Source organism: Schistocerca nitens, chromosome 2 (assembly GCF_023898315.1).
Source record: "Schistocerca nitens isolate TAMUIC-IGC-003100 chromosome 2, iqSchNite1.1, whole genome shotgun sequence".
Lineage (NCBI taxonomy): Eukaryota > Metazoa > Arthropoda > Insecta > Orthoptera > Acrididae > Schistocerca > Schistocerca nitens.
Genome location: NC_064615.1, coordinates 1088435742 through 1088449070, shown reverse-complemented (window position 1 = coordinate 1088449070; position 13329 = coordinate 1088435742). Strand labels below are relative to the sequence as shown.

Sequence of the window (13329 nt, the reverse complement as noted above, 5' to 3'; positions counted from 1 at the left end):
CGTTTTTGAGACACTCATTCACTGGTCCTGCGGAATAATAATCTGTCCTTTGTCGCAGTCATTTATCTCAATGGATTTCCCATTTCGCAGCCCACATCTTTGCAATGGTGATCCCCTCTGCATGTGTGCTCGGCTTACCTACTTTATACAATTTTGGTAAACATTTTTGGAATACAGTGATCAATAGATTATTATATTTAGACTAAAGTTCAGTCTTTCCGTAGATGCTCACGACAGTAGCACATGAACAATCGACAGAATTCGCCGTTTTTGAGACACTCATTCACTGGTCCTGCGGAATAATAATCTGTCCTTTGTCGCAGTCATTTATCTCAATGGAGTTCCCATTTCGCAGCCCACATCTTTGCAATGGTGACCCCCTGTGCATGTGTGCTCGGCTTACCTACTGTATACAATTTTGGTCAACATTTTTCGAATACAGTGATCAATAGATTATTATATTTTGACTAAAGTTCAGTCTTTCCGTAGATGCTCACGACAGTAGCACATGAACAATCGGCAGAATTCGCCGTTTTTGAGACACTCATTCACTGGTCCTGCGGAATAATAATCTGTCCTTTGTCGCAGTCATTTATCTCAATGGATTTCCCATTTCGCAGCCCACATCTTTGCAATGGTGATCCCCTGTGCATGTGTGCTCGGCTTACCTACTTTATACAATTTTGGTAAACATTTTTGGAATACAGTGATCAATAGATTATTATATTTTGACTAAAGTTCAGTCTTTCTGTAGATGCTCACGACAGTAGCACATGAACAATCGACAGAATTCGCCGTTTTTGAGACACTCATTCACTGGTCCTGCGGAATAATAATCTGTCCTTTGTCGCAGTCATTTATCTCAATGGAGTTCCCATTTCGCAGCCCACATCTTTGCAGTGGTGATCCCCTGTGCATGTGTGCTCGGCTTACCTACTTTATACAATTTTGGTAAACATTTTTCGAATACAGTGATCAATAGATTGTTATATTTTGACTAAAGTTCAGTCTTTCCGTAGATGCTCACGACAGTAGCACATGAACAATCGGCAGAATTCGCCGTTTTTGAGACACTCATTCACTGGTCCTGCGGAATAATAATCTGTCCTTTGTCGCAGTCATTTATCTCAATGGAGTTCCCATTTCGCAGCCCACATCTTTGCAGTGGTGATCCCCTGTGCATGTGTGCTCGGCTTACCTACTTTATACAATTTTGGTAAACATTTTTGGAATACAGTGATCAATAGATTATTATATTTTGACTAAAGTTCAGTCTTGATCACACCATTTATGTTTCAATGACATAGGTAACCGGTTTCGGTTATTTTTACATAACCATCATCACACCCATGGCTCCCTTAGGATGGTAGGCGGAGCTCTCCTCAGCTGCTACGAAGTCAACAATAACCGAAACCGGTTACCGATGTCATTGAAACATAAATGGTGTGATCAAGACTCAACTTTAGTCAAAATATTACCTACTTTACCTACCGCGTCACTTGCCCGCAAGGCCACCAGGCGGCATCCAACGTCTCCGTGGGCAGTGGTCATAATGTTTTGGCTTATCAGTGTATCGTTTGCAATTCATCATTGAATATTATCGGAAAAACCTCATATTTCCTAAAACGTGTTTCATGTCTGCCTCTTTTGTTTTTCAGTAAAGCTTCAGATCTATCATCTAACGTCATCAGTCGGAAAGCAATATTTCTCAACTGTAAACATCTCTTCCATCCGTTCTTTGTAACTTCCGTGGCGTAACGCGAAATAACACTCGCATCAGTGGCCACAATACACCTAATTCTGAAGATATGAAACACACTACGCACTGCTCCTGAGATTTAGTTGCAAACGTTTATTGGCGGAACAGGATTAATTTTCTGTTCTGTCATAGTATCAAATCTGTCTAAATAAGCATCAGCATACTCGCTTTGACCAGTGAGACGGGATTAAGCTTCTCACAACTCCAATGTCAGTAATAAAAGCCATGTAGCAATCCACATACTTTCAGAAACATTCCAACATCTCACCACTGAACTGGAGTACAATTTTCACCTCTAACTGTTCGTAAAATGTCTTCAGTTGGCTTCTAGCAAGTCCTTCCGATAATAATCTCAATAACACAACAGGAATGCAGTTCGAAGTGAGTAGGGGAAGAGTCACACTAAAACGTCACTCTCAAATTAAATTTATTCGTTATCGGTTAGCTCTAGCCAAGATGCCCTCGTTCTGATCTACCTCAGATACCCAGCAAACACACGCTAACAACGCACAACACACACTGAGGGAAATAATAAATGAATAAAACGGGGAGGTGTTGATCAAGCACCAAACATGAGCAGTGACGACTCAAAAAACCGGTATGACAATTGTAACTTTATAATTACCCATTTTAACGATTATGTTTTGCTTGTTGACAACTGAAGATGAGTAGGCGAGACACAATTTGGTGTCATTCATCTACGTCGACATATACATGCATACTCAGCAAGCCACCACGCGCGTCGTTTCGGAGGCTACCATGTACCATTAGTGGTCATTTCCTTCTCTGTTCTTCTCGCAAACAGAGTGAGGAGCGTCTCCTTAAGAGCCATTTCCTCTCGTATCTTGTCTTCACTGTCCTTACAAGAAAGGTATGTTAGCGTCAGCAGAATAGTTCTGCAGGCAGTTTCAAATGCCATGTTATAAATTTTCTCAATAGTGTTCCTCGAAGAAAACGTCGCCTTCCTGCCAGGGATTACCATTTGAGTTCCCTAAGAATCTCTGTAAAATTTATGTGTTGTTCGAAACTACCAGTAACAAATCTAGCAACTCGCTTCTGAATTGCTTGGATGTCTTCATTTGATCCGGCCTGGTGCATATACGAAACACTCAAGCTGTGGGATCTTGTCCACTCGTCGCTAATAGGGTGTCTATGGGATGCAGCGTTCTCGGAATACTATACAACAATTTCAAACAAATAACATTAGTAGTTTTATTTCTACAAAGCAATTGACAATACTTAACTTTGGAGATACACTATGTGATCAAAAGTATCCGGACACCTGGCCGAAAATCACTCACAAGTTCGTGGCACCCACTATGCTGGAATTCAGTATGGTGTTGGTCCACCCTTAGCCTTGATGACAGCTTCCACTCTCACAGGCATACGTTCAAACAGGTGCTGAAAGGTTTCTTGGGGACTGGCTGTCCATTCGTCAAGGAGCGTAGCACTTAGGAGAGGCATCGATGTCGGTCGGTGAGGCCTAGCACCAAATCGACGTTCCAAAACACTCCAAAGCTGTTCTATAAGATTCAGGTCAAGACTGTGCAGGCCACTCCATTGCAGCGATGTTATTGTCGTGTAACCACTCCGCCACAGGCCGTGCATTATGAGCAGGTGGCTCAATCGTGTTGAAAGATGTAATCGCCATCCCCGAATTGCTCTTTTATAGTGGGAAGCAAGAAGGTGTTTAAAACATCAGTGTAGGCCTGTGCTGTGATAGTTCCACGCAAACCAACAAATGGTCGCAAGCCCCCTCCATGCAAAATACGACCACATCATAACACCACGGCCTCCGAATTTTACTGTTGGCACTACACACGCTGGCAGATGACGTTCACCGGGCATTCGCCATACCCACATCCTGCCATCGGATCGCCATGTTGTGTATCGTGATTCGTCACTCCACACAACGTTTTTCCACTGTTCAACCGTCCAATGTTTATACGCTCCTTATACCAGGCGAGACGTCGTTTGGCATTTACCGGCGTCATTTGTGGCTTATGAACAGCCGTTCGACTGTGAAGTCCAAGTTTTGTCACCTCCCGCCTAACTGTCATAGTCCTTGAAATGGATCCTGATCCAGTTTGGAATTCCTATGCGACGGTCTGGATAGATATCTACCTATCACACATTACGACCCCTTTCAACTATCGGTGGTCTCTGTCAGTCAACAGACGACGTCGGCCTCTATGCGTTGCGAGGTGCCGGGGCTAGCAGTGTATTTAACACTAAATTCTTCTAGAATCTACACATGTAAATGATGCTCTAAGCCCCCCCCCCCTATTCTAACTCCGACTTTTGCTGTTGCACATGGATTAACAAAAATACGCGAACTGACTGTAATCAACCCTGCCAGTGGAGTAGAAAAGAGTTTGGCACCTGCAATAATTTAATTTGATAAATAAGTTAAATAAAGGAAGGTTTCATTAACGTAGTGAGAAATGATTTGTTCTGTCCAAAATAACAACATGAGTTATTAAGACTAAACACAAAATAATAAACAAAAACACATGAAACATTTACAATACGTCAAATTGGCTCAAATTGGATACTCAAACAAACGCTATGAAGGTGAAGTTGTCCCTACACTAGATTGTGAGGATTATGACGAAGTGGTATGTGGAGCCAATTCCTTGGCACTCAAATCTGAAGAGAGACACACAGCTAACTATATATGACGGTAGTATCTGTTCCCGAAAGAACAGTTACCGTCGATGACCATGCAGCTTTGCTCGAAATGAAATGATAATTAGATACACACCCTAGCTGCAAGCAGGCGTTGATACACTTCATTGGGGACATGTTGAAAATGTGTGCCCCGACCGGGACTCGAACCCGGGATCTCCTGCTTACATGGCAGACGCTCTATCCATCTGAGCCACCGCGGGCACAGAGGATAGTGCGTCTGCAGGGACTTATCCCTTGCACGCTCCCCGTGTGATCCACATTCCCAACATGTCCACAACACTACATTCGTAGTGCGCCTAATAGATGTTTGCCCATCATACTCATTACTCGTGGCAGATTAATCTACCAAGTCCCGTACGAGTTCGGGCATAGCGTGTGCGTTCGCACAAGAAGGTCAAAGGCTGGGAACCCATATTTTTAACTATATATGACGGTAGTATCTGTTCCCGAAAGAACAGTTACCGTCGATGACCACAGCTAACCCAACATTAATTGCTGCTACATTAGTGAGAACTCAGACGATGAACACCCAAGACAGAACAAAGTTAGAGAAAGACGAACAGGCGCGCTCTGCTTAGCTCTGATTATCACCTAGGAAAATCCCTATCTGCCGGTGCTGCGGACATACATTACCAAACTGTCTTCTTAGCTGCAAGGACACGATCTGGCGTACTGGAAGCGATGGCTGGTTGCTTCGACGTCCCATCGTGGTGATGATAATGTCGCGTGTATAGCCCGAAACAAATTGTCCTGGTCTGGTTGTTCCAGACTTCTTAGCAATACAAATGCGCCTCTGAGGGAGACGAAGAAGGCTCGCCACACAATCACGGACGGTACGATGATTGATTTTAACAAGCGAAGTCACACAGTAACTCCGATACAGTCAACTTTAGCCAAACCTGCTCAAGACAGACAACATAGGCCTCTTGTACGCAGAACGCTCAATTGCCAACTGTACTCGGAAAGTTACGTTGAAGTCGAAACTTCAGCAACTTCGTCAAGCAGTTACAATTAAATAAACGTATATTAGACAGCCAACGGAAGCAGGCTGACCAGAGCAGCGAGAGCTCAGTCTTGTAAACTACTCCGATCGAAAGGCGAGAGCCGACTCCCCCACAAGAGCACCTGTACAAACCGAACACAGAACATTCCCGCCCCCACGACAGTGGCCGTGGTTAACCGTTCCAATCAACAACTCGAAAACCGGCGGAAAATTCCACTCTATTGCCGGAGCACTACCATTTCACCAATGGAGATTCTTGGCGCCAATTTCTGCGCCGATTTTGCTACGTCACGGAGCTATGCCCTGAGTAAGCCAATCACAGTTACGATTTTGCAGAAAGCGCGGGAATTTGCCCGCCACAACTGCCAGGGTACACAAGTCATTCCCACGCCTCGCTGGTAGCCCGCCAGAAAGTGTTTTCGCTAAGTTTCTGCGAAGTAAGGGAACCTCTAGCCCAGCCGCTACTTCAGGCCCCTGCGGGCATGTCTCTTGACAATGTCGGCGTCTGGAAAGCATTCACTCGACTCCCTCACTCCCGTCGGCTTACCCTTTCAAAATCAGCAGCGCCCGCCTGTCACCGGACCACCCGGGTGACGAGAGACGCTGCGTGGGAAGTCCGCGTGTGAAGGAATAGCAACTTTCCACCGCATACAATTAGAGACGAATATCGTAAGATAGAAATATGAGAGGGGGCTCATGCCACCTCTCAGCGTTTGTGCTGTATATGTCCCTTCACGTTTCTGTTTCACTATCACATCGGAAACTGTGGGCCTAGGGATGTTTAGGAGCGTGAAAATCTCGCGTACATACGTATGACACAGGTGACACCCAGTCACCTGACCACGTTCCAAGTCCATGAGATCCGCGGAGTGCCCCATTCTGCTCTCCCACGATGTCTAATGACTACTGAGGTCGCTGATATGGAGTACCTGGTAGTAGGTGGCAGTACAATGGACCTAATATGAAAAACGTTTGCGGTTACGCCAGAACACAAGCAATACTAGAGAACGCTCGCACTAGCCTCCGTATGCGGTCTCCTTCACAGATGAACCACACTTTGCTAAGATTTTCCGAATAAACCGAAGTCGAGCATGCGACTTTCCTATTACAATCCTTCCATGCGCATTCCATTTCATATCGCTCTCCAGCGTTAAGCCCAAATTTTTAAGCGACGTGACTATGATGACTACTGGACATTAGAGGTTTGTTTTTCGTATCCATCTACATTAACTTATACGTTTCTACATTCAGAGCCAGCTACCATTCACCACACAAACTAGAAATTTTGTCTGCCAGCTTGTATGCTCCTATAGTCGTTCAACGACGACATCTTCTCCTCCAACACACCATCGCCAGCACACAATCGTAAATTCCTGCCACCCTGACTGCCAGATCACTTGTGTATCTGGGGCACTCCTGACAATATCCTCGCCTCCGACGGACTCTCGCCGTCGAGAACAACGTGCTACGCCGTATAGCTTAAGAAGTCTTCGAGCCACTCACATATCCGCAAATCTTTTCTGTATGCTCGTATCTTCGTTAATAGTCTGCAGTGGGGCACGGTGTCAAGTACTTCTTGCACGTATAGACATATAGAATCTATCACCCTTCATCCATATTTCGCAGTATATCGTGTGAGATGTTGCAGGGACATCGGTCTTGCAGTGCTGGTACTGCGAACGGCTGAAAGCAAGGTAAAACTACAACCGTAGTTTTTTCCGAGGGCATGCAGCTCTACTGTATGGTTAAATGATGATAGCATCTTCTTGGGTAAAATATTCCGGAGGTAAAAGAGGACCCTATTCAGATCTCCGGGCATGGCCCACTCAGGAGGATTTCGATATCACGAGAAACGAAACTGGCGTCCTACGGAATAGAGCGTGGAATGTCAGATGTCTTGGTGAGGTAGGTCAGAAACTTTAAAAAGGGAAATAGATAGGTAAAATTCAGATTTAGGGAGAATTAGCGAAATGAGGTGACAGGAGGGACAGGATTTCAGCTCAGGTGAACAGAGGGTTATAAATGCAAAACCAAATATCGGTCATTCAGGTGTATGTTTAATAATGAGTAAGAAAAGAGGAATGCGGGTAAGTTACTTTGAACAGGGTAGTGAACGTATTATTGTGGCCATGAGAGACACGAAGCCCACAACCACCACAGTAGTACAAAATTATACGGCTACTGTCTCCGCAGATGATGCACAGATTGAGGAAATGACTATATGATGAGGTAAAAAAATTATTCAGATAGATAAGGGAGACGAAAATTTTATAATAATGTGGGACTTAAATTCAATAGTAGGAAAAGGAAGAGAGGGAAAAACAGTAGGCGACATCGGACTAGGAAAAAGGAATAAATACAAGAGATATTTAACTTAACTGATGACGGGAGGAAACACAAAAGTGCAGTAAATGAAGCAGGCGAAAGGGAATGCAAACGTCTAAAAAATGAGATTGATAGGAAGTGCAACATGGCTAAGCAGGAATGGCTAGTGAACAAATGTAAGGATTTATAAGCACATATCACTTGAGGAAAGATAGATACAGCCTACAGGAAAATGGAAGAGATCTTTCGAAAAAAGAGAAGAAGCTGCATGAATATCAAGAGCTCAGATGGAAATCCAGTCCTAAGCAAAGAAAGGGAAGCTGAAAGGTGTGAGGAGTACATACAGGGTCTGTACAAGGGAGATGAGCTTGAGAGCAGTACTATAGAAATGGAAGAGAACGTAGATGAAGGTAAGAAGAGAGATATGATAATGCGAGAAGCATTTCACAGAGCGCTGAAAGACATCAGTAGAAAGAAGACCTTGGGGGTAGACGACATTTCGTTCGAACTACTGACAATCTTCGGAGAGCCAGCTACGACGAGAAAGATGTATTGAACTGGAGAAATACCCTCAGACTTTAAAAGATGTGATAAATAATTCCAATTCCAAAGAAAGCAGGTGTTGACAGGTGTGATTATTGTCAAAATATTATATTGTAATAAGTCATGGTTGCAAAATGCTATTGTAGTACTAATTCTTTGCAGAAGAATGGAGAAACTGGTAGAACCCAACCTCGGGGAACATCAGTTTGGATTCCGGAGAAACGTAAGAACGTGCGAGGCAATACTGAGACTACGACTTCTCATAGATGACAGGTTAAGGAACGGCAAACGTACGTTTATAGCATTTGTAGACGTAGAGAAAGGTTAGCGAACGTGAATGGAATACTCTCCTTGAAATTTTGAGGGGAGCAATGGTAAAATACAGGGAGCGAAAGGCTATTTACAACTTGTACAGAAACCAGGCGACATTTATGAGAATGGAGGGTGTGACCTCCCCTTCTCTCTTTGCTCCGTTTCTTCCGCTGATCATTCCTCTTCTTTCTTCCTTCTTCGTACCGCGGCTATATCTCAGGGTTTTCAATGCAGAAATGTAGCGAGAAGGGGGCACATGTGTGTGGCGGTTCACGACACCGTAGTGCTGTGAGAGAGCGTCACTCGTGCCTCTGGTTTGAGAAGACTGACGACTGAAGTACAAACATTTCTCAAAAGAAAAACAGGTAAGTGCCCTGTTTTCTCTTAAAACTATAAATAGTAGCGTAGCTATCTATCGTTCTACTGAAGTGAATGAGCGCTACACCATTGATGAAGTTTCAACCTCGAAAGAAGTTAATTAATACCAATTAGCTGGAATAAAAAGAAACTCATCCAATCCAGAAGTCAATCACAGTTAGAGTAATTAGTGTCTAATGTTTGTGTAGTGGTCATTTATATTTAAATATCGTTTCAATAATTCTATCACTGTCCGTTTATGAGTTGCTAAGCAACGTATCAACAAGTTGACTGTGCAAAGATTAATGTTTGTCCTATCCCGACAGTAAATCGCTTCTCGCTTGCTTTAAGCATCAATACGATTACTATGCCGCTCATATAAGTCTTTGATAGTTATTATCAAGCTAATGTCTGTAAATTGCGGTTAATGTTATTGAATCACACACACGACAATAACGCCCGATATCCAGCCGCGTATCTCGAACTCCACGCCGATATTTGAGAATTCGCGCGCGATTTGTTTGCACCAAAGTCGGGCCGTGGTTCCCTAGAATAATTTTTAAATCAACTGCTGGCTGGAAATTAACAATTCTATGCCCATTCATGATAGTTACAGCAGATCCGCACTCGAAGACTACTTGATCGCGCACTCGAGCAATATGGAAGCTCTTGTTCTTACAAAGAGAAAACATATCATGCGTAATGCAACAAGGTTATTTACTATGTCACAACATATTTTAATCTATCTCATTAATACTCATTACCTACTAAATGTTGTACATAATTAAATTCTTTACTCTGCAAATAATCAATAAAATTTAGAAATGAGTGACATATATAAAAAAAATGTCAAGTTGATATGACGTCATGGATCACTACTAGACTCGCGTGACGCAAAGTAGATCCGACTATATAGCACATACTCCTGTAATGTTACAAGGGGCATGAAGGGGAGACAGTGGTTGAGTAGGGAGTGAAACAAAGTTGTAGCATAGATGGCTCTGAGCACTATGGGACTTAACATCTGTGGTCATCAGTCCCCTAGAACTTATAACTACTTAAACCTAACTAACCTAAGGACATCACACACATCCATGCCCGAGGCAGGATTCGAACCAGCGACCGTATCGGTCACGCGGCTCCAGACTGAAGCGCGTAGAACCGCACGGCAACAGCGGCCGGCTAAAGTTGTAGCATATCCTCGACGTTATTTAATATGTACGCTGAGCAAGCAGTAAGGATACGAAAGAAAAATTTGAAGTAAAAATTAAAGTCCAGGGAGGAGGTTTGCGGATGTCACTGCAGTTCTCATAGAGAGAGCAAAGGAGGTGGGATAGCAGCTGAACGGAATGCACAGGCTCTTGAAAAGAGAATATAAAGATAAACGTCAACCAAAACAAAACAAGGATAATGGGATATAGTGGAATTAAATCAGGTGACGCTGATACAATTTGATTACGAAACGAGACACTTAAAAATAGTAAATGAATTTTGCTGTTTGGGCTGCTAAATAACTGATCCTCTATCAAATGTAGGCTGGCAATGGCAAGGAAAGAGTTTCTGAAAAATGAGAAGATGAACTTCAACAAGAGCTAAACGGAGATAATAGTATGTAGAGGAATTAACTAACGTGACGCTGAGAGAATTAAATTAAGAAATGAGGCACTTAGAGTAGTAGGTGAGTTTTGCTATTTGGGCTCCAAAGTAACTGATGGTGGCCATAGATGTGAGGACGTAAAATGTAGGGTGGCAATGGCGAGAAAAGCGTTTCTGAAGATGAGAAATCAGTTAACATCAAATATAATTTAAGCGTCAGGAAGTCTTTAAGTCTTTTCCGAAAATATTTGTATGAAGTGTAACCATGTATGGATGTGAAACAAGGACGATCAACAGTTTAGCCAAGGAGAGAAACGAAGCTTTTGAAATGTGCTGCTACAGAAGGATGCTCAAGATTAGATGGGTAGATCACATAACTAATGGGGACCGAAAAATATCATGGCGCAACCTGACTAGAAGAAGGGCTTGATTGGTAGGACATATTCTGAGACATCAAGGGTACATCAGTTTAGCTATTGGTGTAGAGGGGGAGGGGGATAAAAATCTTAGAGGGAGTACAAGAGCTGACTGCGGTAAGCAGATTCAGAAGGATGTAGGTTGCGGTAGTTACTCGGAGATGAAGAGGCTTGGACAGGATGCAGTAGTATGGAGGGCTGCAACAAACCAGTCTGCGGACTGAAGACAACAATAACAATAAAATGTGAGAAAAATCATGATGATCATAGAATGAAGGCTTTCACGACCGGATGTTTCAGCTGCCGACAATTCTTCCGGTTGTATGGCCGTGGTCCATGGAACTCTTCTATCCGCGACGTTTCGTCCAAAGCTACGTTGGACATTTTCAGAGGTGCTCCTGGTTTGCTCGGCAAGACTCAGCACAACCAGGAGCACCTCCGAAGAAGTCCAACGTGGCTATGGACGAAACGACAGTGATAGAAGAGTTCCATGGACCACGGCCATACAACCCGGAAGAACTCTCGGCAGCTAAACGAAGCTGAGTTTCCCATGAGCGATTCTGTCTAAAACCGTGCTGATTCGTGGACAGACACTTTTCCGTCGAATACGTTAAAGAATCCGCCGTATTCCTACGGGTACCGAGCACGCGCGTTCTTATACAGGATGGTCCATTGATCGTGACCGGGCCAAATATCTCACGAAATAAGCGTCAAACGAAAAAACTACAAAGAACGAAACTTGTCTAGCTTGAAGGGGGAAACCAGATGGCGCTATGGTTGGCCCGCTAGATGGCGCTGCCGTAGGTCAAACGGATATTAACTGCGTTTTTCAAAATAGGAATCCCCATTCTTATTACATATCCGTGTAGTACATAAAGAAATATGAATTTTTTAGTTGGACCACTTTTATCGCTTTGTGATAGATGGCGCTGTAATAGTCACAAACATATGGCTAACAATTTTAGATGAACAGTTGGTAACAGGTAGGATTTTTAAATTTAAATACAGAACGTAGGTACGTTTGAACATTTTATTTCGGTTGTTCCAATGTGATACATGTACCTTTGTTAACTTTTTCTGAGAACGCATGCTGTTACAGCGTGATTACCTGTAAATACCATATTAATGCAATAAATGCTCAAAATGATATCCGTCAACCTCACTGCATTTGGCAATACGTGTAACGACATTCCTCTCAACAGTGAGTAGTTCGCCTTCCGTAGTGTTCGCACATTCATTGACAATGCGCTGACGCATGTTGTCGGGCGTTGTCGGTGGATGGTGATAGCAAATATCCTTCAACTTTCCCCACAGAAAGAAATTCGAGGACGTCAGATCCGGTGGACGTGCGGGTCATGGTATGGCGCTTCGACGACCAATCCACCGGTCATGAAATATGCTATTCAGTACCGCTTCAACCGCACGCGATCTATGTGCCGCACATCCATCATGTTGGAAGTACATCGCCATTCTGTCATGGAGTGAAACATCTTGTAGTAACATCGGTAGAACATTACGTAGGAAATCAGCATACATTGCACCATTTAGATTGCCATCGATAAAATGGGGATAAATTATTCTTCCTCCCATAATGCCGCACCATACATTAACCCGACAAGGTCTCTGATGTTCCACTTGTCGCAGCCATCGTGGATTTTCCGTTGCCCAATAGTACATATTAAGCTGGTTTACGTTACGCTGTTGGTGAATGACGCTTCGTCGCTAAATAGAACGCGTACAAAAAATCTGTCATCGTCCCGTAATTTCTCTTGTGCCCAGTGCCAGAACTGTACACGACGTACAAAGTCGTCGCCATGCAATCCCTGGTGCATAGAAATATGGTACGAATGCAATCGATGTTGATGTAGCGTTCCCAACACCGACCTTTTTGGGATTCCCGATTCTCGCGCAGTTTGTCTGCTACTGATGTGCGGATTAGCCGCGACAGCAGCTAAAACACCTAGTTGGGCATCATCATTTGTTGCAGGTCGTGGTTGACGTTTCACATGTGGCTGAAGACTTCCTGTTTCCTTAAATAACGTAATTATCCGGGGAACGTTCCGAACACTTTGATGATGTCGTCAGGATACCGATCAGCATACATAGCACACGCCTGTGGGCATTTTGATCACAATAGCCATACATCAACACGATATCGATCTTTCCCGCAATTCGGTAAACAGTCCATTTTAACACGGCTAATGTATCACGAAGCAAATACCGTCCGCACTGGTGGAATGTTACGTGATACCACGTACTTATACGTTTGTGACTATTACAGCGCCATCTGTCACAAAACGAAGAAAGTGGTCCAACTAAAACCTATG

General features: G+C 43.6%; 1 non-coding gene across 1 annotated transcript; it reads right to left on the bottom strand.

Moving 5' to 3' along the window:
* Positions 1-4576: 4576 nt before the first annotated feature.
* Trnat-ugu (transfer RNA threonine (anticodon UGU)) lies at positions 4577-4651 on the bottom strand. Its single transcript has one exon. It is a non-coding gene; the product is annotated as a tRNA-Thr (tRNA).
* Positions 4652-13329: the final 8678 nt, after the last annotated feature.